At 39.8% G+C, this 26,882-nt stretch overlaps 1 protein-coding gene across 4 annotated transcripts in view; it reads left to right on the top strand.

The window, feature by feature from the left end:
- Reln (reelin) overlaps window positions 1-26,882 on the top strand; it is a 438,806-nt gene that overhangs the window by 93,481 nt on the left and 318,443 nt on the right. Inside the window, exon 1 of one of the 4 annotated variants that reach the window (XM_029477129.1) lies at window positions 498-577. The exons of the other annotated variants lie outside the window; for them this stretch is intronic. The gene's annotated coding sequence lies outside the window, so the exon portion shown is untranslated. Of the gene's footprint in view, window positions 1-497; window positions 578-26,882 lie in introns of those variants that run through there. 4 annotated transcript variants of the gene reach the window in all.

Raw genomic sequence — 26,882 nt, 5'->3', positions numbered from 1 at the left:
CTGTCACCTGAATTTTTGATCTTAGCCATTCTGACTGGTGTGAGGTGGACTCTCAGGGTTGTTTTGATTTGCTTTTCCCTGATGATTAAGGATGTTGAACATGGCATTGCATCTTCTATTAAAAGAATTTAGTGAAAATGCCTTAAGTTGGTCACATTGTAATATGGTTATGTAACCATATTTTCTTTCTTTCTTTCTTTCTTTCTTTCTTTCTTTCTTTCTTTCTTTCTTTCTTTCTTTCTTTCTTTTTTCTTTGTTAATTTGTAAAGGTCTTTATCTTCGTCCTTTCCAAATGAATTGGCACTTAAGAATGTTTTCCCACTCGTTAATTTTTGTGTAGCGTGGAGTCAGGTGTGGACCAATGATGAGAGTACACATTGTCAACCCCACAACGGACTAAGCGATAGTGTGGCACCTTGCACTCCAGCAGAGAACACATCATTTATTCTGTCCTTTATCTTGTAACTTTATTTCTTAAAGCTGCATTTTCATCTGGCATTTAGAAAGCTGCTATGATAACACAGAAATGGGACTAGCAAAAGAGGAATGAAGATGAGGACAGGAGAAGCTTAAAGAGGTGAGTGAGGAAAAGATCATTAAACCAGTTATAGGAGAGGGGAAGGTGGAAAGATGAAGGTGTAGTCAGGATAACGGAGATTTTCAGAATGACTGCTGATGTCACAGTGACCATGTCACAGTCACAGTGACCATTTCAGGGCTTGACTCACAGCTTTGTAAATGTTTGTAATTAGTGGCAGTAGAAGTGGACACATTTAAAAGAAGACAATTTGTAGGACGGAGAGGCAAGACCTGGGCACACATAGACACAAATCAGAAGTAAAGCTATAGGTTGGGAGGTCCTCTGTGGCATGGATCAGAGATAGGCCCTTCTATGTAGGCTTCCCTTGCTTCTGTTTTTGGGGTTCTCTATATTTTTGTCCATATAAAATATTTAATTACGATAAAATAAAATAAAATAAAATAAAAGGTTTATTTAGAGAGCCATGATTGATGGCCTGGATGATTGTTTGGTTCATTTGTGAGATTTTCACAAACAAGGGAATGTGTTGCTTTAAATACAGTATTCTATGAAACATGGTTCTGACTTTGCAAAGTCCAGCATCTAGTATATCAGACTGTGCTTAGCATATCTGATGCTGTCTGCAAACCATTGAAAAGTTACCATGGGTCTGTAATTTGCCATGGCTTCATGAGAAATCTTATCTCTGGTCTATGAGAAAACTGCTAAGGATGAACTATCCAAGTGGAGTTAATCGCTCATAAATCTGATGCTTCTGCTGGGATAGCTGGAGCATAGCTGATGCTCCAGTTGACTTCTGAAGGACAATTATGAATGGCAGGTAGGTGGGGGAGGAAAAGGAATATAGACAAGAAGGGTACTCTGTGGAAAGCTGAGACACAGGATACAGTAAGATATATTCCAGGGACTTGGAGTAGGTCAGCAATATTCCGGACAAGGCAGCGAGGAACAGAAATAGACATATGTGAATAGAAGCATGTTGTTAATTGCAGGAAGGATGTTTATAGAAATAAGCGCATGCCAGATTGTGAAGGGTCATGTTTATTGGTCTAGAAAATACCCAAAGCCTTTTCTCTTTTGAGTAAGATACTGACAGCTAATGATGCTGAGAAGGAACATTTGCAGGAAGCAAGAAGGATGAGATAGAACAGTGTGACTCAGAAGAGGGGGTTCCCCCAGCCTTCACAGTTGTGGAGCTGCTTCTGAGCAGCACAAGACCATCAGGGTCCAACAGGTGTTGAGGTGAAGAGAGGTAAGGAAAGAAAGGGATCCCTTAGGTTCAGCCATGAGGAAAGATGGCCAACGACCTTGGTAAGACCTGTGTGGGTAGAAGCAGGGACTAGGTGATGATGGGCTGGTCACAACAGGAAGTGATGCACTAGAAGAGAAAGGCAAGGGAACAGTCAGGAGAATACTGACACAAATTGGTCAATCTGTTCATGGTGGAGAAACCTTGGCATAGCTAAAATAGCCAGTAGACAGGAGTCCTGATGGTCTGGATACTAAGGACTAATAAACATTCGGAGTGGTTCGGCTACTCTGATATGGCCATTACACATCCTACATGTATGGGAGCAACACACTGTGCCCCATAAATATACAAAACTACTGTGTATCGCAAATAGAAACATAAGTGGTGTCTGGTAACCTTTGTCTCAGCATTTTGGAGGTGGAAGCTGGGGAACTGGAAGTTCAGAGTGAACAGGAAGTGTCAGGCCAGCCAGAGACACATGGAACACTATATCAAAATAAGTAAAGAAATGAACAATGAGCAAGACGTAGTCACCGTGTCTTACATTCCAAGGTGAATACATGGTAGCCTAAGGAGTCAGTACCTGATCTCTCGGGTCAGGAGGCTTGAACGGGAAGGAACAAAGCCTTCATCAGTTCCTCGTCAGCAGGACTCATGCTTTCTCTTGACTGCTGTGTATGTGATGCTAATGTTGGCTATGGTGATCAAGGGGATTTTCCCTACAGAAATGAACAGTGTGTATATATAACCTATAATTACATCATCTTAATTTTACTACATCTTTACATATCAATTACATTGTGACAGTGAGTCATAATTTGTATTACAGATGGCCTATAAATAAAAAGATAGGTAAAAATAGCTTTGCAAATATGAGAGTTAGGGGAATGACACCCAAGGAGGCTCCCCCTTCTCAGAGGAAAAGAAAAGGGAGAGAATGGGGGGGACCTGTGTGAGAGGGAACTGAGAGGAGATGGGTGGCTGATACTGTGATGTAAACTGAATAAATTAACAAACATGTGAGTTCCTTTTCATGTTTAAAGGTCTAGTCTGTGTTTTAAACCTACAGTTACTCACAAATTACACCTAAACGTGTAAGTTTTCCTACCAGAATGTGTTATGTCCCCTTTCTGATGTGAGGGCAGATGGTAGAGTCACCTGCTTCTTAAGCTCACTGTCTGTCATCTAGAACAAATACAGACGAAGACAAATGGTCTCAGCATTGGTTACCATTAGGGAAAAGTATCTTTATATGTCTGTAGCTTTTTATTTCAGTTGGGGTGGGTGTTGGGAGGTCTCTCTCCTTTGAACACACTGTAGTGTTACATTCAGCTTGTAGAAAGTGCACACAAAGCAACTTTATATTCTTTCTTTTTTTTTTTTTAAACATTGCAATGATACATAGGTGAGGAAAGTGGCTCAAGGGAAAGGGATTAATATCTGGGCTGGAGCCATTGTACGTGGAGAAGATCAGCTTTTTGAAAGATGTTTCATTTTTCCTACCGATGTCCTTGGTTGTCAAATGCTGAACGTTAGAAACACATCCAAACTAAAACTGGCCTGTGGGAAAGACAGCAGTCAAGGTTACAGACACATCAGAAAACAGTGAGTTATCCCACCCAGCCGCAGCACCTATGATGCTACCAAGTGAGGCAAGCGCCCATGTTGCCAGCTGGGCCATCTGTTCCCGCTGCAGCTCTCCTGGTCAGTGCGGGGCAGGAGACACCTGTCACATGCATTTGCATGTTGCAGAAAGCATAGTTGTTGGTGTTTGGCAGGTCAGACCCTTCTCAGAATCAGAATGAGACAAGTGCTTTGGCACTGGATGGCTGCATATGGTCCAGCATCCTTCCAGGGGGCAGTAGCAGTGTGGTTGGGCTCCCTCACTGTGGTGGACAATCTCAGCGACCCTTGATGAAACATCAGACCATAAAGAACTAAGCGGTGCTCTCCCTACCTATACTAACAGTTGGCGCTGCCTGATGTGTTAAACATGAGCAAACGGGATAGTAACAATATCACTGGAGGTAGCTAATAGTGACATGTCTATTTACCTGTCTTTAGGTACTCATGTGTGTTGTCTCTATCCTATAAATCATACTTCAAAAGAGAAACAATCTATGGAAATTGAAACTAGAATTATTTGAGTGACTTACTCCATATCTCACAGGCAGTAAACTAACATCAGATTTGTAGCTCTTAATCTCATGATCCCAAGAGCACCATTTTGTCTTTGAAAAGGATGTGGCTGATGGCATTTTGTACATTCTTTAAATTCAAGGTTATTAAGACACTATTAACGGCAGTACTAGTGAATGTTAAGATCTCAGTCTCAGGTGTATTTTGTTATTAAAAGCCTGCATTTCGTCTGGATTTCAAATCTAGTGTCTGGAAATAGAAACAGACCCTGGATCATTTGCCTGTTTGCTGGGAAAGACAAGCAATGGAAGATCAACTTCAAATTGATCCATAGTCAGAAGCATTGATTATGCTTAAGAGACAAAACTGACAGGTTTTTAAAGGGGCTTTGGGAATTTACCTTGCTTGAAGACAGGAAAGCAGACTTGATGCCATGTATTTGTTGAAAGCTTGTATTTAAATACCTCATCCCCATCCTGGGTAGAAATGTTTGTATTCTTTTGATATGTGTGTCAGAACAGACTCTTTTCTGCTTTTGGGGATAATGGTGGGGTTGCGACTGGTTTGCTGTATAGCCTAGGTTCTCCTCAAACTGGATGGGCAGGCATCATCAGACAGCATTTTAAAGTAAGGCATGACATTTAGTCTACAGAGTGTGCTGAAGCCTGCAGTGGGAGGTGCTCCTTGCACCCGTGTCTAGTCAAAGCCACTTAAACAGTGATGCTGTTGTATAGCAGGGTGACATTTCTCAGGAGCAAGCATGAGATATGCGCACCTGGAAGTTGGAAGAAGGGGTCAACCCCCGCCCGCAATTGATATGTACCTAAAAGTTTTTAAATGTATCAAAGTAGATAGCAAAGATACAATGTTGAAGAAATCTTGTTTACAAAGATCAGGGTAACTATAAATGTTGGGGCACACAGGAAAGGGCTGGGGTGGTAAATTAGGGCGGGAAGAATGATGAGGGCTGGGGTCTGTAAGTTAGGGCGGGAAGAATGATGATTTTATAGTAATGAAATTTGGGGTCCAGGAAATAAAAGAACCAGCAGGGCTGGGGGTGCTGAGGAGAGTGTGACATTTTTCAGTAAGTAAAAAACATTAAGAAGAAGGCTAGGATCAGCTCTGAGCTCACAGGCTGTGATGGGAGTTGAGGTTTGAAATGGTTTTAACTGGTAAGTCATACAATCAAACTATATAATGGTTCTTCTGGACCCAGAGTATAGGGAGAGGAGGAGGCTTGGCTAGAGATTAGGAATAGAGCAAGAAGACTAGGACATAATCCAGGGAGAAATGAACCAAGGTGGTCATCAGTGGGCTAGGGAGGCATCATATTTGCACGTGATCTATTGTGGTTCAGGCAAGATGATCCTGAAAGATAATGCTTCAGTTTCTGTCCTGAGTATACAACCTTCACTCTGAGAGTGAAGACATTGGGAAGAACAAGACAGACAAGACAGCTTGGATCCTCATGTGGAAGTGTGTGCTATACAATGGAAGAAGCTCTAAAAACTTGTGGCTTAAGACACATCTAGGAATGAGCTGGTAAAGCTGCGATTTAAATGAGATCACTTTTCAGGAAAAATGGAGAAGAGAATTTCAGTAAACTGAGGCTTCCTGATACAGCAGATGGATTAGCAAATGCCTCTGAGAAAGGTGAAGGGAAAGGGGGGACATTGGGTGAGAGGACTTCCAAGAGCAAGAGGGAACAGCTCTATAAAGGGTAGAGTTAGCAAGTTGAACTGTCCAGAAATCAAAACAAAATCTAAGAAGGGCTTGTAGGACTTAGCAACCTGAAGGTTGCTGGTATCCTAGTTAGATAATCCACCTCAAAAACAATAAGTGGAAATGACTAATTTCAAAATTAAAATTTAAAGCTTGAAATAATTGGTTTTAACTAAAATTATTGCATGAGTTCCAGTTTATAATTTGATTATTTTTCATATTTTGAGTCAATTTTCAAAAGGCATTAGCATCGTATGGTATGCATTTGAGAAGCTTTTCTAGTTGAACATTTTAGATGAAGATTAGTAGGTCACATATTCACACAGTGGAGATAAAACCAGCCATGCATCAGGCTTTATCCTATTAACACTCCATGTAATTATAATATGAAAGATTACTAGTGTCAATAGAAGGAACAAAAGTAGTAAGACCTTAATGATAGTAATCACTTATATTTAATAGCATTTTATACTTACATGTACAGTCAAAGATGAACAAAACCATGCACTTTGATAAGTACTTTTGGAGAGAGAGGTAGTATCTGATTAAGGAAATCAACACTGTATTTACTTGATGTTCAGTGCTTACAATAGTAAATCCCCCAATTAACACTCTATGACTTTATCCTTTCTGACGTCTCTCTGTGTAGAGCTTTTCGCAACTTGTTATAGTGGACTCCCACCCCCCAACACACACAACCGTGGTTTTTGTTTTTGGTTTTTTGGTTTTTTTCTTCTTAATGGTAAAGCAAACACGTCTCTGGAAGCTTAAAATGGCATAACAATCTATCTTAAATTGACTTGCTCGGTGGACTGCGGTTCTTCCCATCTCTCTGAACAAGTTAGTCATATGGAGATGTCTGTAATGGTCAGTTGCTAGGCAAAGTGAAGAGCTGAAGCCAGGGCCATCAGTCCCTTAGGATACATAATCAAGCAGCAGACATGACCCTGCCCCTGCAGCAGCAGGACCACAGTGTGAATTCATTTGCTGTTTTCTTTTGAATGCTGCCTCAAGAATATGTGCCGGAAAGTAGCTTTTATGTGATTCTGTGTTGACTCTTGGGGCTTGTCTCTCACATGTACTTAAAATATGAATTATGCCCCAAGTCTCTTGAATCTCTTTGGAATCGTTCTACTCCAAGGAAATTTCATTTAGCAAGTCCCAGAGTGATTTCTGTTCATCAATTATGGAAGAGAGATTCAGGGTTTTGAGTTCTAACTGGTTGCAATTTTTGACATTTCCAGACTGTGCTGGAGAAAAAATCCCCAGATCTTTGTATGTTCTTTTTAAGATGGTCAGCTAAAAAGTCTGGGGTTTATAGCTGTTTTGTAGCTTTAACAAAGCATTTAAACTATGCTTGAGAAATGATTAATATCTAGCATCTTTTTGGAGTAACAACATTAAATCTTTGTTTTATGTAGTACTAGCCTATAATCAATTATGCAACAGTGTTACAAAGTGTAGTCTGTGTCCACTTAGAATTGATTGTTAAAATATGCTCCAGGGTGCTCACCTGTGTCATGGTCAGAGGTGTAAGTGTTGGTATGAACAATTACTGTTACATGTTGCAAGTCTAATTTCTAGTAATAGGAAAGTGATTGCAACATTTCTCATACAGGTGGCAGCATCTAAAGCCTCTGGTGGAAATGGCTGTGTACACCAGCAAGTAAAGCTAAACTCCACCCGGAAATCCATTTCCTTCTCCAAAGGAGCCGCTGTTGTGTTCTCTGTGGCGGGGATTGCTGATGTGTTTACCCTTCTCACTCGATTCTCAGTCATACTAGTTCACGTGATTGATTGGCTTATTTGTATGATATCATTCCAGTGTCTGAAATCTACTTGTATACCCAGCTTAGGCACAAAGACACCCAGAAAGGCTTTCCCTTGGAAATAAAGACCCAACTTTGAAGGTCTTTAATAGAGAGAATAGGATGGTAGTTTGGATGTTGAGGCTGGCTGTATTCCACAGACCCATATATAACTTTACTGGCCATGCACAGATCTGTCCTTAAAACGTTTTATTTTTAAAGACAAATGGTACAGTTCAAGGTGATTAGCCACTAATTGAATTGTCTAGCAGGCTGAAAATAACCAAAACTCTCAGAGGAAAGGAACACAGAGCATATTTCTGCATTTTAAAATCAAGAACCATGACGAAAATACAGTGTATTATAGGAAACATACATAGATATAATTTTTTAAATAAATAGATGTTAGTACCCTATTCAAAGTTTACCACATAACACAAATATGTATGGCTATGTATATCATATATGGTATATATCAGTGTATATATAACATATACCAATGTATATATAAAGAAAAAACAATAAAAATAAAATAAAAGCTTAAAATAATTATTGTACCACATTGTACCTAGCAGTTTGCACTTCTTGCTTCAAAACTTTAAGGTCTATACACTATACATCTCAAAATGTATACTGTTGTTAGTACTTCCAATCCTCTGTATATTGAGAGGGAAAGTAAAAAGTAGTTAATTTAAGCCAAATGTATAAAAATTACATTAAATATAAATACATTACTCTTAAAAGGCAGAAATTAGTAATCTAAAAAATTATCTAAAAATCAGGACCCAACAATATCCTGTCACACAGAAAAAATGCAGGTTTTAAGTGAAGGGAAAAGATTTACCATGTAAATAACATGTACAAGGACCTAATGAGCTTGCAGTAATATGTCAGATGTCAAAGCAAAGATAATGATAGAAGTTAAAAGGGAAAGCCGGCTGAGCAGGACAGGGACACATCAGAGAGAGTAGCACCCATCCTAAGGGACATGAAGTAACTGCTCAGTGAAACCTGGGCATTCTTAAAGAAAGATGCTGAAGAAATGAAAAACTCAAAAACCCAAGCCAGAGATGTAAAAGTGAAAAGAGTTCCATCATACATCAGGCACACACAGAGACACTGCTGACGATCTCGGTGGTCAGGGACGGCTGCCGGCCTGTGTTTTTCTGAAGAGTATTCTGGGATGACCTAAGTATAGATCCTGTGATAGCTACTCACAGTGACTTAGAAGCAGTCTTTAGTCTGGTTTCTGTACATTTTTAAATAACAAGATGTAGTACAGTCTGCTTGGTTTATTTTGATGTGAAGTTAGGTTTAGATAACATTATTTTGTCTTTTAAATATTTTTGTTTATTCTCAAGTACTTTGTGAGTTGTAAAAATACTGACATTGGCCTCAAATCTTTCTTTGGATGGCCAATGAGTCTACCAGTCCTTTATTTTGAGCAGTTTGAGGGTGAGTTCTCAGTTGGTTACTGGCTTCTACTTGACTGATTAGAAAGAGCTCTGTGTGCTTAGGCTAGGGGTGCAGGTGGCATCTCCTGGTGAAAGGTGGGGTCTGCTCCCTATTCGTGTCCCTGTGGGGCACATTCCCACTTATGCGTGAAGGTGGCCTTGGGGTGCCTTTAGGGAGGTCCTTTTTCCCCCCTCAAAACAGAGCTTTGAATTTTTTCAGGAGCTTGGACAGAGCAGGAGGGCACTTGGCGCCAGGAGGAGAAAAGGCTTTGAAAGGGGAGGAGGGAGGACATAGCTGATGGATTTGGCTGACTTCACAGCTTTGCCGAGGGTTGACTCGGGTTCAGAATATGAATTAGGCAGCTGCTGATTGGTGCACATTGTTTTGTCACAGAAAAAAAGGGAATTTGGTAGATAGTTGTTCTCTTGTCTTGCTACTCTGTGGAATGAAATCGAGAATAAATCTACTTGCTTGTTATGACATACATATTGTAGCTGTTCCATGTCAAGGCACAGACTGAATTCATTGATGGCCCAGAGGAAAATGTTACAACCCCGGAGCACCACCAGGGCTGTTTGGTTTGTTGTTGCTGTTTGTTTGTTTGTTTGTTTGTTTATAACATTAAGAGGTAAGAATTGTAAGTCAGAAATGAACTTGGACATTGAAGTTGAAGAAGCACAGATATTCTTTATAGGGTTTTTGGGTTTTCCTAGTTGAATTTTTATTCTTTCCTGGCTGAATTATAGTAATTGCATAGTCAGCTCATATATAAATCTAGCACATTTTAAATGGCTTATAATATATATTCAAAAACAAAATAGTAGCATGGAGTCTTCATATTGTCTGCCCAGAGGACACATAACAAAGCTATGTGTGACTTTGTTCTTTTCCACCCAGGCAATGTAATGAACTAATCTTTCTCTTAAGGGCTGACATTTTGGAGGACTATTACCAAACTGGGAAATCGAAATGATCTGGCTTATCGAGTTTCTCTGTTTAAATGAAGGCAATGCCTCATCGTTTAAAACCACTGCGTGCTACAGTGAGTGCCAATAAATAACATTTATTTTCTAACAAGATCCACACAGCAATGTTCAGTTAAGCTGCTCCAGGTGAACATGGCACTGCTGCTGCCACCTGCCGTGGAGCACCCACTGACTCAGTCGAGTCGCCTTCTGGGCCCATTGTCTCTAATACTGTGGTTTACGCTAGTATACCTTATGTGTCTCTGAGAGTTATTTGACATTGATACACTAGGGAAAATTAGGCCTAGGCTAGTAATTTCTTCTCTAAATAATTAACAGCATCCTCTGGTTCTAAGGACTGAAAGGATGTATGTTAGGGATGGGATGAGGCTGTAGATGATAGGAAAATGTGCAGGAGATTTACTTACACATGTTTGTTTTATCATGATCATATCTTCTGTGGTTTCTACTGGGAGATACATTTTATGTTTTGTGTAATGAGTGTACTCTCTCATAGAATAGTGAATGATATGTGTATTGGGGTGTTTGCTTTGCTAGTAGTTATGCTTAGTGTATTTCCCAGTGCCTGTGGAGCCTATAATGGCAATTACTTTTATTTAAAATATGAAAAATAAAATGAAACAAACTACTTAATACAATATTCACTTTAGTTATATAAAGGATTTTGCTGGGTCTGAATAATTTTAGGAATAGAATTGCAAGTTTTAAGGAAATATAGTTTATAAGTGAATAAGTTGGGTTGTTACCAAAGCTGTGCCTGCTCTGACAGAGAACCAAGGCTGTATTTGCTGCAGAATCTGCTGGAAAGCCGCTCTGTAACTGCACCACAGCCAGGCTTAGCGAGGACACACAGAAAAAGCAGACCTAGGAAGGGTTTTTTCTCAACTTTATCAGCCTGTTACTGTTTTACACATGCAGTGCTCTTTGTGTGTGCTGAGAGAGAACTCAACACTGTAGGCGGAATAGGCTGACCATATCCCATTCCCAGAACCAACTTCAAGAGAGAGACATTTTTAAAAACAACAGCTATTTTTTGCATTGTTGTGGATTTCCATTTATGAAGTATTTGAGTCCATGATTCTTTGAGTCCATGATTCATATAACATACTACCAGTTCAAGTTGGTGATATTAACTGGCTTGCTCTACATAGCTTGCTCTTACAGAACCCAGGACCACCAGCCTAGGGATGATATCAACCACAATGGGCTGGTCCCTCTCCCATAAATCACTACTTAAGAAAATGCCCTAGAGGCTTGCCTCCAACCTGATTTTATGGAGACATTTTCTTAACTGAGATGCCTTCCTTTCAGATGACTTTAGAGTGTATCAAGCGGACATAGCCCAGCAGAGTGCTTTGATGAACTGGTGGAATTCACCTGTGATGCATCTGGATCTGAACTTTGTTTTTAGATTGTCAATGACTGCTTCCTGCTTCCGTTTTTACAACTGTTCTGTTCAAGTCACATATTTCTTCAAGATATGTGTGTGTGTGTGTGTGTGTGTGTGTGTGTACATACATACATATTCATAGCAGCTTTATTTATAATAGCCAAAAACCGGAAACAACCCAGGTGCCTCTCACCAAAGAATGGACACCAAAAATGTGGTTCATTTACACATTGAATACTACTCAGCCAGCAAAACAGGATATCATGAATTTTGCAGGCAAATGGATTGGAACTTCAAAATATTTTAAAATTTCAACTCAGTTTTTGTTGACTTTTTTCCTATTTTCTATTTTTGCTTTTATTTCTCTCTTTCTGTTGGCTTTAGCTTGGTTTGTACTTTTGCTTTTATTTACTTAAAATAAGTATTTTACCTAAGGAAATCTATCTCCCTCAACTGTGCACGTGAACCTGGAGGGCATTATGCTAAGTAAAACAAGCCATTCTCAGAAGGAAGGGCAGTGCCTACATAATTCCTACTATATGCAGAATCTAAAATAGCCAAGCTCAGTGAAACAGAGATTCAAATAGTGGTTGTGCCAGGATGGGGCAGATGGAACTGCTGTCTGTGTGTGTGAAGTTTTCAGAATGCAAGAAGACTTCTAGTAGGTTCTAGAGATCTGCTGTCCATTAGAGTGCAGCCTGTAGGAAACAGTGCCATATGACATAGTTAATAGTACTGCACCAGTCTTAATGGGTTTTCAAAAAAGTCAGTGTCATTCTGGGTGTCCTGATTGTAGCGTAAAGTAAGCTTTTTTTCTGATGCCACAGGAGTGTGGGCTTGAGACGTCAACAGAGTAAGACTGGACCTGTTTCTTTAAATTGGACCGTATATGTGTTTAAATTATGAGAATTCAACTATGCTTGAGAGAGGAGAATAAAATGAAGTAGTGTGAGTAGACACAAATCCCCCCACACACACCGTACATACCACACTACACACACACATACAAACCCCACCCAACTGTGTGGAGGAGTAAACTTTGTGGCAAATACATTACATTTCGATAAAGTTATTTAAGAACAAAAAGAGAGCCAGTCAGATGGCCAGTGAGCAAAGTACCTGGTACCAAGGCTGATGACCAGAGTTCAATCCCAGGAACCCCACAGCTAGAGGAGAGACTGAGTCTTGCTTACCGTGGTATACAGGACACACACGTGCATGAATAAATAAATGTCAAGATATTTTAAAGACAGGCAGTAGAAACATGGAGGAAAGACATTTTGAATTTTATGGATGCTTATGGTGTGTTAGCACCTCAGCTTTCGTTTTAGTTGTCATGTTTGGTTGAATTCAGTCCACTGCATGTTCTGTAATATTTGTAGGAAGTTGGCCAGTAATATAGATCAGAAGTAGAGTACAGGCCCTGTCCTTGTAACATGACATGAGATATTTGTTCACAGCACTACATCATATGGCCCATGTTTGCTTGGCAATATCTATTGTTGGATCTTTGAGCAGTTCTAGTTTGTTGTCTTTTTTTCTGTAAGTAAATGGTATTCACAAAGCAGCTAGTAAATTTATCAAAACAGGCTGTTGAACTCCAGCCTCCACTTCTGGTCCAGTGAATATTAGGTGTAACCATCTCTGTCTCTAGTGGCAGACACTGAGAGCAGGGCTTGAAGATCCAGATTTCTAATGGGGAAAAAAGCCCTGCTCTGCAGTGTGTGCCAGTTTCCGTGGTGTGCGTCTTCCCATTACAGCCAAATTGCAGCTGCCAATGCGATGCCACTAATTCAGACTTGGAGAGAGATGTGTGCTTGGCCCTCAGGACTGGCCTGCCCTACAGTCCTGGGGGGGCTGATTCATAAAGTTGTTATGAAGATTTATTTGGGGGTGGGGGGCAAAGTATAGGTCACAGAATAAACTGCAAAACTGGTTGTCTTTACTGATTTTATTTCTCTGTGTCTCCCCCCTCACCTAAGAGTTCCTTATGTTCTTCATTATGCCTTTGCCAGCATCTAAGCACTTAGAACTCAGTGCTATCAGAGGACCCACAAAACAGTGTGACTCTTCACTGCCTTACTCCACATAATAACTGGCTGGCTACACCGTGTAATTAAATAAAACTTAAATACCTTGAGTCCCTAGGGAGCACAGTGTATTGATGCCTCTGCTTTTCACAGAATACATGGTAGGGTGAATATTAACTGTTTTGCAAACTGAGTATAAAGTTGTTTGGAGGATTTCTCTAGTCTTGTCATCATTAATTGCCTACTGCTATTGCTAGAAACATCTGGGGAAAATTACAAATTTCAATTTATAGTTATGATATAATGAATGACATATGCCCAGTTCAGATTATTATAGCTAGGCTTGCATATTTAAAGCCAATAAGACAAGTGATTGCCGGCATGCCTTTGGAGGATGGGGTTTAACCATTGATTTACATAGATTTGATATTTTATTCTTGGGGATTTGAGGAATGTTTACTGCTGTCACTGTACACATTGAAAAACTTCAAGTTCTCTTAGCTTTTTATGCTGCCCCCTGGGCCCTTAGTGTGATGTCTGTGTAATTCTTTCTTCTCTAGATCTTACAATCGCCAAAACTTCTTCCACTATGTTCTGGGTTCTGTCTGTCCAAATTTGGAGACATTCCATAAACATTTTTATAATTGCATAGTTAGGAATATGAATTAGGTAACAGTTAAGTTGCTTCATTATGAGGGATGTAAAGAAATTAAATGTATTGTGTGCCAGTTGTTTAAAAAACTATGCAGTCAGCTTGCATTGTTTTTAATCATGAGATCAAATGTGACACTTACATAGGATTCCACATGAGCAGAGCATCCTCATAAAGAAATGGGCAGCCTCACCAACCACACCAACACCAACCCTGCAGTCAGCGTGTACAGTATGCATCATTGACTCACAAGAACAAAGCATTTCATTTCACTTATTTTTCTATACTTTCTCAAAAGAAAAAACAAACAAACAAACAAACCCACCATTTTACAGGAACAAGATTTCCCCATAGTTCTCAGTGGCTGTCATACAGTCATGAAAAGTTGAGACTACCAAATAGAGGCATTTCCTTCTGGTTACTTTCCTGTATCCTCTGTGTAAGCCTGTGCTCAGCCCTCCATTGTGGACAGTGAAGTATCTAAAGCTCCTTCCCCTTGAGGGCTAGCATTCATTGCTAAGGCTGGTTAGTGACCACATCATTATTCATCAGTAAAGAAGATATTCAGCCCACTGCCGGTGTCTGCTCTAATAAAGCACACTAGCTGCTGGTGCCGTGCTTCTGTAGTGTCTCATTTATTACAGGGCAAATAAGCGTGGTGATTCAGCAAGGTGTACCACCACAGCTCTGATACAGGTGCGGAAGGAAATGTCCACATGACGAGCCAGAGAGCATATACCCATAGCACAGTTATATATGCTGGTGCTTAGGATTCACAAGTAAACAGTTTGAACCCCCCACCAAAGTGAACTTTTGCAATACCCCTGTGAAATTGTTATAGGAAATTCAGGCCTATATAATCTAAACAACCATGCCAAGGTCACTCAGCCATGCAAGAAGCAGAGATAGAGGCTACCAAGGTCCTATTCCAGTTGCACACTCTGTAGCCATATTGAACACCAACCAGGCATACACACACACACACACACACACCTCAGGTTAATGACAGGTGACATAGAAGGATATTTAAGGAATTCCCAAAGAAAGAGAATAGTTAGGTTAAATGTCACTGTGCTGTCAGGATGTTAGAAAAATGGCTGAAGTTGTAAAGCATGGAACCAGAAGCTCACTGGAGCCCTGAAGAAGGAGCTTCTCTTTCTGCCCCTGGTGACTGGCTTTCCTGGAGCAGAGCAAGTGGCTGCTGTATTTCTCCCTCTTGGTACTTCAAAGCCTGTTTACCACCCTGAATCTGCCTGATGGGAGTGGTGTTTAATGCTCTGCCTGTGGGTTCTCTAAGGAGTTCTTGACATCAGCCACAAATCCCCACTCAGTGCCCCGGCAATGCGGCCACACTTCCCACCTGTGCTCAGATACAGACCAGCCATGTGGCTGGCAGATGCTCAGCCTCGGAGAACAGCTCCACAAACTAGGAGCTGAATTCCCAGCTCTCTGCAGGTCCCATTCTCCGCTATTGGAATTGAGTTTGTTTGCAAATCCCTACACATTCGGTGAGGCTGTTTTTACATGCCTGACCACTGGATGAAGAAAAAAAGACAATCTATTTAAAAGGCAATTTACATTTTTTAAAAAGCTGGATGGCGGAGTAAGCTACTTACACAGGCTCCCTATCGACTGTTTCTCTTTCCCTTTCGGTAAAAACAAACAACAAAAAACAAAACAACTACATTTAAATATAATATAAATAGTGGTTTCTCCTAGCTATGCATTTAAATTTTAAAAAGTCAACCTCTTGCACATAGTTATAAGACACACACACATAAAGTATAAATATACACATATATCATATATGTGGTATATATAACATACACATATATACTATAATATAAGTCTAAGCATTTTTCTTATCAACAATTTGTTCTATATAAGGGGTAACACAGCTAATTGTGCTTCCAGATCACCAGTGAAAGTGACTCTCACTATTGATGTTTCCAGACACAAGAACTTCTTCCTGTATGACAATCTTGTGTGCCTGTGGATACACATACATGCGGGAATGTGTGCTGGTGTGTGCAGGTCAACCTGGAGCACCATTTCTCAGGCACCATCTGCCTTATCTGTTAAAAGAATCCTGCTCTTTTTTTTTCAAAGCATCTCAAATTACACCTAATAGTTTATTGAACTCACAAAATAGTTTATAATTCTTTCATGATGTTTTTGCCTTTTCAGTAACTAGCCTCCCATTGTCTCAAATCCTGTAAGACATCACTAATACTTACTGGCAGAAACCCAGCACTCTCTCCAGAGAGAACACAGTTAAAGAACTGTCTCCAGGCAGACCAACCTAAAAGTCACTCTGCCAGACAGACACCTGACACATTCTCTGACACTCCCTGGATAGGTACAGTGGAGAGCTGAGGCCATCAAAGCCTTTCATTTTCAGACTATCACAGTTATTCTTGCTGTCTCCTTAGTGACCCTGGGGGATAAATTAAGGACCGGACAGTTGTATCAGGGAATCTCTTGATCCTTTAGCCTATCCCTGGCCTGCTGAAGACCCTCAGGTGGCTTTAACCACATTTTTTTTTCTTTAACTGTGTTCCTCTATCAGTAACATTTTTTTTTTCAAAGAGCTTAGCAGGTTCTGTTTGTTTTATAATGACTTTCTTTGTGTTGCTTGTAAAATTATGTTTTATTTTGATTTTCTAAACTGACAGATAAAGTTATTAGATTTTCAGAGCATGTGCATGCTTATTTTTACTCTGCAAATTATACGAATATTCTAACATAGCACTTAGGTATAATACTTTATTTCCAACCATAAAATTATGAATAACTCTTTTAAAACAGGGGTGATTGTCTTCTCAATTGCATACTGTAAAATTATTCCAAGCCTATGCCTAAATTTACTTTTCTCAAAGTATATGTAAAAATTATATTAACTTTATGCCTTAGTTACTTCTCAATTGCTGTGACAAACACAATGAGACCAATGACTCCTAGGGGTGTTTATTGGGGTTAGAAAGGATGAGGTCATGGCCACCATCATAGGGATCATAGCAGCATACAGGCAAGCACGGTGCTTGGGCAATAGCTGTAACCTTATGTCCTGATGCACAGGTACAAGTTAGGGAGTGCTAACTGGGAGTGATCCCCAACCACATGCCTCCTTTAACAAGGCCATTCTTCCAAATCATTCACAAACAGTTATGCCAGCTAGGGACTAACTCCTCAAACAACGGAGTCTTCTCATTAGAGCCACCATGTTTTACCAATAACAAAAGAGGTGTGGTATATGGTTATATAATTACATTAAAGATAAAATGTTGATAAAGCTTAAAAGAAGCCATGTTATAAAAAAAAATGATCATTTGGATTAATGCAAAGAACTGAGTGAGGAATAAGGTTAAAAATCCAGTCATTATTAAAAGAAACTGAGATTTTCATGACATGGCCTGGCTGTTGCAATTCTGAACTAATAGTGTCTGTGGTTACCTACACAAGACCTGCACAAGACCATGCCAGCCAAAAGTTTGACAGAGAGTGAGTGGTCTCTAGGCCCTGCCCATTGCAGAGGAGTTGTTGTCAATGAATAGTTGTAGGAGGGAAGAACAATTATGCTTTTAAAATAGCATTTAATGACTGATAGTTTTTCCATGCTCCTGTGCACATTTGGGTAGGCAGCACTGGCTGGGCTTAGTGGGTTATAGGATAACATGAAGTGAGGAGGGAGCTGTTGGATGGAACACAGGAGGAGTTAGAATGAGAAAATAGGAATCGATGTGATCATTTCTAATTATATAGAGTATGGAATTAAAAAAAAAACTTAAAATGAAAGGTTGAGGGGAGAAAAATTTAATCTAACAAATAGTTTGCCTATAAAAAAAAATGGAGGTGGAGTGGATCTGGGTTCCCAGGGGGATGGGGGGAGACTGGGAGTAGTTAAGGGAGGGGAATCTGCAGTTGAGATGTGTGAAAAAATGGTTAGCACTGCAGGTTTCAAGTAACTCCATATTCAAATAATACCCAAAGCAGTGTAATTCAAGTCATTATTCTCTTCAGTTTATATTCTCTCTCTCTCTATTCTCTTCAGTGTAACTTCAGTTGATAGAGTTCATTTGCTTCGTTCCTCATTCTCTAATCTATCTTAAATCTGAAAACCAAGAATATATTTGTAATCATTTAGATTCAAAGGGGAAAACATACATTTTTGAGATTCAGTATTCTAATTGTTGACATAGTGAAGCATGAATTTTAATAAATCTTAAATGGAAATGGTGAAAAGTGTTTTTTATGTGAAAAGCGTTTTTTCCTTAAGGTAGTATTGTCTCACTCAGGAAATACCTAGGTACTGAGGGTCTGGAAAACATGAAAATACTGAAAAATGAGTGGAATACATTTTTTCGTAAATCTTCATTCATTGTTACTGCTTTCTTGCTCAGTTCTGGGGTTGAATTCAGGGCTACGTGTCCATGATGGCCAAGTGCTCAACCACTGACCTACATTGCCAGCCCCGCTAATTCTTCCTTCTGGTACATAATCTGCTACTGTGATATATAGTAGTAAGTTCTTACAGTAAATTATATTACAATACATATTTTAAGCTATACTTCTTAGTATTGTGTGTGATTTAATTTGCTACTCTAACATTCTTTAATGCATCCATAATTCTATATGAATACAAATATGAGTACTGAACAAATGCCTTCACCAAAAAAAAAAAAAAAAAAGGATAGAAATGGGGCCCTATCAATTAGTTCTATGCAATCTATCCCTGTTAGTTTTGCCTTGACTGTTCTAAAGTAGATGGCTCTTTCTGAAAAAGCATAGCATTATGAAGAAAACAGAAGCAGACTACAAAGTTTGGTTATTCACTTACCATGTAATGATTTGAGGGATGGTTCAAAATCAGTAAGACCAAATCATTTGTCTTAAGAACTAGCATAGCAAGGGAGTGAACTATGGTAGGATTTGCATTTAAATGATGCTGTAGCAAGATGAGTCTGGCTTTGCTGTTGGAGCAGATTAGCCTGAATCGTATCTTGACTTGAAGGCCACGTGGACCAGATAGCACTGGTGGGTTAGTCTCCAGGCTGATCTTCAGCAGTGGAGGCTGTTCTCAAACTTGGTTCAGCATTGCCTTGAAAACAAGAGAACAAAAGAACATAGAAGTTGCCTATCTTTTCTTATTGCTTCATCTAGGAAATAGTGCATTGCAGTTCTGCTCAGATTCTTTTTTCTTTAATTGAATATTTTCTTTATTTACATTTCAAATGTTATCCCTTTTCCTGGTCCCGCACACACACCCTGGGAACCCCCATCCCACCCCCCCTCCTACTTCTATGAGGTTGTTTCACCCACCCATCCATGCACTCCTGCCTCCCTGCCCTGGCATTCCCCTACTCTGGGGCATCAAGCCTTCACAGGACCAAGGTCCTTTCCTCCCATTGATGCCCAACAAGGCCATCCTCTGCTACATATGCTGCTGGATCCATGGGTCCCTCCATGTGTACTCTCTGGTTGGTAGTTTAGTCCCTGGGAGCTCTGGAGGGTCTGGTTGGTTGATGTTCTTCCTATTTTCTGAGAAACTACCAGACTGATTTCCAATGGGACCTCATAAAATTGCAAAGGCAAAGGACACTGTCAATAGGACAAAACAGCAACCAACAGATTGGGAAAAGATCTTTACCAATCCTACATCTGGTAGAGGGTTAATATCCAATATATACAAAGAACTCAAGAAGTTAGATGCCAGAGAATCAAATAACCCTATTAAAAATGGGTACAGAGCTAAACAAAGAATATCAAAAGGCCAAGAAGTACCTAAAGAAATGTTCAACATCCTTAGTCATCAGGGAAATGCAAATCAAAACAACCCTGAGATTCCACCTCACACCAGTCAGAATGGCTAAGATAAAAAACTCAGGTGACAGAGTCAGAATGGCTAAGATCAAAAGCTCAGGTGACAGCAGATGCTGGCGAGGATGTGGGGAAAGAGGAACACTCCTCCATTGTTGGTAAGATTGCAAGCTGGTACAACCATTCTGGAAATCAGTCTGGCGGTTCCTCTGCTCAGATTCTATTGATGAGTGGTTGCAACAGCAAAGGGGCAGAAAACGTAGGGAACATATTAATTGAGCTATAATGCCTTGAGTGAAAGCAGGTACATGCTGGGTACCCAGCAGGAGTGAGCTTCAGTACCACGGACAGCTCCTATCGTTCCATTACCTCGATAGCCTGTAATATATGTTCTAATATTTTCTCAGAAGTGACTTATCTCACAAATACATTCTTAGACTAGATTTTGTGAGCAGGAGAATTCAGAACACATCCTCAACGAGGGAAAACCATGATCTGTGATGTGAAGAGTAGATTCAGAAGCATTTCTGAAGGAAGCTCTCGGAGATGAGATAGTGTATGTGTACTCTTGCATTCAAGTTTATTTGGCCCTTCCAGAGAGGCTGTATTTTGTCTATATGATTCTTTCAATTAGATTGAATTCTGTGAACCATGAATGAGGACAGCAGCAGAGTGTCCCCGGAACTTTGTTTAAATAACATATTTTATAGGAACTTTCAAAGAAACTCAGAAAAGACTGTTTTAGAAAGCTTCTTGAGAGATGGTACTAATGCAGAGAAGACAGTGTTAATGACACAACCTTTCACAGGCTTTGGAGGAGTGTCTGTGGCTTGGAGACTTTGGGTGGTTACAAATAGAACTCCATGGGATTATTTGTTCTAACAAAGGCCAAATATTTGATAAAGCAGTTTGTTGTAGAGCTATTCCAATGTGGCAGCAGTAATAGGTTATTTAGAATTAGGGACACTTTTAGGGTTGCCATTATGAAGGCATAGTTAAGACAAATAAATCCTGCTTCTACATGCAGAGCCTTTGGGGTACATCAAGAGTTGTACTGCCTCTAACTTACCATGTTAGATCAGAATTCATATTTAATGGAATTTTATGTGAGTCTAATAGAGACAGAGAAAGACTAAAATACAGTTTTCACTTCTGTAGATAAAGTTTCTGCCCTTCTTGGACACTATCCCAGCAACTTTTTATGAAACTTGGCATATAACCATGGGAATTGTCTCATGTAATCACTTCTATATTTCATTGACTATATCTTATTTTCCATGTTATTAGGACTTGGAGAGTTTATATAACTCACCTAAGGTCATTCCACCAAAAGATAATAGGATTGTGCTACGTAAGTCAATCAAACAGTGGAGTAATGTAAAAAACTCACCAGGCTGAGTGTCTAGATGGTGGAAACAGGGTTTCTAGTGAGCAAATGAGCTAGTCTTTGTAAAAAGAATACAATGTAAGAACTTTGTATCATTACATATGAAGTCTTTGTAAAAAGGATACAAAGTAAGAACTTTGTATCATTGCGTAAATGCTGGCTGTTACTGTTTGTTCTGCATTATTTCTTTGTAAAGGATCTCATCCTTTTCTGTTTTCCAAATCAGGAAGTGCAGAGGTCTAAAGATGTTGCATAATAATTACTGCTATATGCTTCCAAGGGGGTCAAATGGACATTCCGTTCATAGTGAAGAGGGCAGACTTGCAAGGATGAAGGAGGCTCCCTGGAGTTAGTGTTGCTCCACCATAGCCACAGCCTCAAGTCTGATGCTCTCTTAAAGAAAGCCTTATAGAGGTTCTTTTCAGCCCCCAGACTGCCATGGGTTTATATTTCGAAACACCTCTTCTTTAATTATTTCTTTGGCCTATAGTGTAAAGTGCAACTCCTTACCTAGGTAAAATGCAACTTCAATCAGACATAAACAAAATGAGGTCAGAGGACTAAGTTGGCCCCAGGTAGTAAGATGAAATGTTACTGTGGACAGGTAGCTAGTGTGATGTGTTGCATGCTGTGGGTAGTGCCTGCTAGCCAGGCAGCATATCCTAGCTGTCCACCAGTACACAGCTATTCAGGAAAGAGCCTGTGTGCTGTTATGAAGAAGGCAACAGAGATGGCCTTTGGTGAAGCAGCTCGGCATCAGGAATGACAGTACATGCTCCACTTGCTCTTTGGAAAGGATGCTGATCTGTAAACTCAGCAGCTGTAAACATTCAAGTGTAACTGGTTGGTTTTGCTGCACAGGGGAGCCACTGTGACTTAAAACTGTCAGAATGGGGATCTGTCTCAGAATGAGGCATTACCATAGAAGCATGCAGGAAGCTTTCTAGAAAACATTCTACCAACTGTTCTTCAAATCTTCCAAATAGCAAATAACACTCTCTGCATTTTATCAGTTTGATTGGCAGCAACAGTTTTCATATAAGACTCGGAAGCATTAATATAATTAATAATTATAATTCTGGGGTTCATCATGTGTGTGCATAGAAGGTTTTCATCTGAAATGTGTGAAAAACCAAACCAGGACATGTTCCTGGCTCCTGATACTAACTGTGGAAAATCACAAACTCAACAGACTTGAGTAACCCCTATTTTTGATCCATGAAGCCTAACATGAATATAATTTCCTCACAAGATTGTTATTTGGGGTACTAAAATCTCCAGAGTGGTGTTTAGAAGTGAAGTGTATAAGCTAAGTCTTATGAGACTATGGACATCTTATTTTAGGGAGGGGGAGTCTTAGAACTCCTGGTTACAGTTTCGAGGACCCCCACAGTGTGCACACTAAAAGATAGAGAAGCATTCCTCAGGGAAATGGGTTCATACAAGGTTTAGTCACAAACTTAAAATAACTGAAGACTTGTCAGAGAAAATGACATCCCGGAAGGCACAGAAATGTGTGTCACTGCCTTAAAAAGGGATCATGGAGGCAAGTTTAGAATAATTAAAGCCATCATGAGATGAGCCTTGCAGAGGTGTGATATGGATAAAGGAAATTGCTCTGGGTTCCTCTCCTACCACAGCTGGCAGAAGACAAATGCTGGATAGCAATAAACTAATAGTCTAATAGTTTGTGTGACAATGATCTTGAAACACCCGGATTTCATAAAAGGGATGGGCATATTAAAGTTCTGTTGATTGCTTATATGAAAATTATATGTTGTCTGTGAATATTGCACCTTTCAGATATGTATACAAAACATCTAAAAGGAAAGGGCTTTAATGACATGGAGAAATCATAACAGCTATGTCACTTTGTAGAACTTCAGACTTTGTATGGTAAACTAGTGTCCTTGTCCTACGTCAAACCAGAAGACCACACATGTTTACTTTTGCTGAGAGCCATGCTTTCTTCAAAGTATTTACTGAAGGGCAGAAGTTCTATGAGAAGTGTTTTGTGTGACAGTTTCCATATAGCCACAATAGTGAATGGAAAAGCCCTTACTGTAACTGCATGACACACATGTAAAGGCATAACATACTTGTACACTTTATTTTCATCTGTGTCTTGAGAAACAGATTAATTAAACCCTTCTATTTTAGTTCTTTTATTTTCACAAGTATGATTAAAACTCATCATGTCTTGTTTCCCGCCATGTAGCATGGAAAGACTGTAAAGATAAATTTATTACTGTAGTTAGATTTCAGATATCTTAAGAATACGATTCTAAGTCACATACAGGAATCGCTCGTCTGTCATGACGCAGGCCTTGAGGAGATAGATGACCTGTGTCTGTGGGACAGTGGAAGCCGTTCTGGCTGCTGTCATTCTCTTTCTGTCATCTTCTGGGTGCACCCTGATCATGATGTCTGTGTTTGTGCAAAGTCCTCTTTTCTTTTGGTTTATTCACACCGTGCTCAGAACACTCTGGAGCTAACGGAGGTCTCAATGCTCAGGACCAGCATTCCCCAGATGTCAGAATGGGGCTGGACAGGGGCAAAGCTGACAATAGCTACAGATCTGTGTGCTCAAAGCTCAGGGGACTGTCTCATGTCCTTGATGCTTCATGTGAAAAGGGGACACTGTAACTTTCCTGTTGGGACTCAGTATAACGTCCTGGCTACTCACCAAATGCCCTGGTTAGGATCCAGGCTCTGTTGCTTACTTCTGTGTGCAAATTTTTTGTTGTTGTTTATTTTCTTGGTATCCCAACTAGTAAGAATAACACATCAGTATTATGGTCCCAATCATAGAAGTGTTTCTGTTGACATTCCCTTTTACCATTGTATTTGTACATATGAATTGCTTTCATCATTTTAATGTGCATTTTTATCAGTAGCATCCAGTTAGCACATATGTAAGGTTAGTTTATTCCACTTTCCTCGCTCAAGTCATTTTGGGTAGAGTCTAACATTTATTTTATGTGCAAAATAGGTTTCTGTGAAAACCAGATTATCCCCCTCTGGTTTCTATTAAAGAAAATACATTTCTAATGGTTGTAGCTCTGAAGAGTGCTGGAGAGGTAGATACAGGAGGGATTTGCTGCTTGCTATCTAGCTAGTCTAGCTCAATTCAGAGGAGGTGGGCAGCCTTTGGAAGAATGGTACCCAATGCTGTCCTCTTGCCTTCATATACATCACACAGACCCCGTCACATACATCCACAGACACAAGGCTCTGGAAGACATGTGTTGGGATCAGTTTTGGAGTAATGGACAAAAATATAGGATATTTTACATTATTACTACAAAGGCCATTCAGTAAGACTCTGTTGGATACTTTTAAATTGTATTGAAATTTTGATAATTTGAATAGTTTTAACCCTAACCTCAGAATTCTAGATAATGTTAACAATGATGATAATACTAATGTTATAATCACTGTATAGTTATTTGATATGCACTAATTTAATTTATAACTACATAGTTACAGCATTTATAATATTATTTAATAATACCTAATACTAATAATAATTTTCAAGTACTGGCTACAAATAATAATTGATGGGTAAGCTTTTTAAAATCCCTGTACTCAGGTTAGATGTACCACTGGACAGTCAGGTTGGAGAACTGCTGTCCTAGACAGCTAGCTAGCAAGAATATCATTCTATAACATATTTAACATACTCAGGACAGGGTGGATGCACACACACACACACATATACACACACATCAGCCATATATATGACATATATATGTATGTCAGCAGCTTATAAATTTCAGTAAGGTAGTATGTGACCTAGACATCGACTCAGTCCCTAAGAGAAATTTTGAGGCAAGAGAAACTACTTGACATGAATCACCTTACAAAAGTTTGAAACCTTAGTCTGTTCCATGAATTTCCCTTCCCACATGATTATAGCTGGAGTGTTCATTTTCCTTTGTGGCTAGACTGACTTCCAGATGTGTCATTTCCACACATTGGGTCCCTGCTTCGTGCTTGACCAGGAGGGGAGTGGCAGGCAGTTCCTGAGTCATGGCTCTTGAGTCTGCTCTGGGAATGTCATCTCCCTGTGAGTCTCATTATCTCTGTAACTTCATGGTTTCTCTGGCTTGATGAATTTTGTCTAAGACGCAGCTTGAAAATAGAAATGAGACAATAACATTTTTACCTTGCAAAACTAGCCTATTTCTTCCATTTTCTAGATCAGTTGTGACTTATTCCGATCAAAAGGCATGCATATGTTGTACTTTCTACATCTTTATCATTTTTAACGTTGTTTATATATTTAAACAGAAAATACTTCTTAAATATCTATGAAGGGGCATACATTGCGCTGTCTGCCTGAATACAATGATTAAGATGGACTCTCATATACTCTGTGGGGAGAAAGTCCTGTGTAAGATGGAAGAACAGGTGGATTGCTGTGACGTGCAGAAAGGGCACCTACCCACACATGGGAATCAGGCCACGAGCAGGATGGAAGTCTTTGAGGATGAGGCCATGGTTGATATATCCCTACCTCAGTGACTTTCCTCCTAGTATTAAAGAAGCTAGATTGATCCTGCCCTTGAAGAGGACATAGGACTTAGTCTATTAAAGATGAGAGGGCATATACTTCTAAGGCTGGTGGCTGGCACTTAGAGCTCAGACCCAATGGACGATTTAGGGAGGATGGGAAGCCATATTGTGTTAAACGTAAGGAGAGAAGGTGAAGATTGCATTCTGCAGGAGGCTGATGGGAAGCCTGGGCAGGAAGGCAAGCAGGACATGGCCTTTCTGAGAACTCATTTTGGTAGAATAGGGAGAGTCATGGGGCACAGAAACGGGTAAGGCGCTGTTGTGGAATCCCCGGGGGGGGGGGGGGGGGGGGACGGACCCAGAACAGTTTAGCAATGAGAATATCACACAACAAAATAAAGCATAGAAATGTTAATGATCTAAGTTGGAAAATAAATTAATAAAAAATATGTATTAGTTTTTAATCTCGAGAAATGAGAAGCCATTGAAAGCATGACTAAGTAAGTTAAATATTGACTGTGCATACCGTGGCAGGTGCCAGAAGGATATCGGATTTCCTATGAGATGGAGGATACAGTGGAGGATAAGAGGCAGAACTTTCCAGATGATTTCTAGTATTCTGGGATTAAGTAAAGGGCTCAGCAGAAACCAGGAGAGGAACATCGGGTTGTCTTGGAGGTGAAAAGATGATAGTGAATCCCAGTGTAGGATTTGTGAAGTGAGAGAGAACAGTTGAAGACTGTATTTTAGTTCAAGGGCATCATTTGTGTTAACACAGCAGAGGGGCCCACTTGATACTTCAGGTGTACAGTGTGGAAGGGTATGGGAAGGACTTACAGGCCGACAGTGCTGAAGCTGAGGTTAAAAAACGATGAGAGGTCAATCCAGAGAAGCTGAGTTTTGCTCTGTGCATCGGCCACCTAATAGGGATTTCTACATTGGAAGGATGTGGTCTGCTCTCCACTGCCAAACACACTCCTACCTGCAGCTACCTCTTCTGCACTCGGAATATGATTAGAGCAACTGAAGAGCTGAATTCTTTATTTTTCTATGAATTTAAACTTGCCTTAAATAAAAGCACACAGTAAATAAAAAGCTAAAACATTGCCAGGCATAGAAAACCAAGCTTCAAAATTCTCTCATTCATTAAAGTTGTAGTTTTGAGCAAATAAAAGTAAATATTTC

The sequence above is a fragment of the Mus caroli genome, chromosome 5 (assembly GCF_900094665.2).
Source record: "Mus caroli chromosome 5, CAROLI_EIJ_v1.1, whole genome shotgun sequence".
NCBI lineage: Eukaryota > Metazoa > Chordata > Mammalia > Rodentia > Muridae > Mus > Mus caroli.
This window is presented reverse-complemented; position numbering and strand designations above follow the sequence as displayed.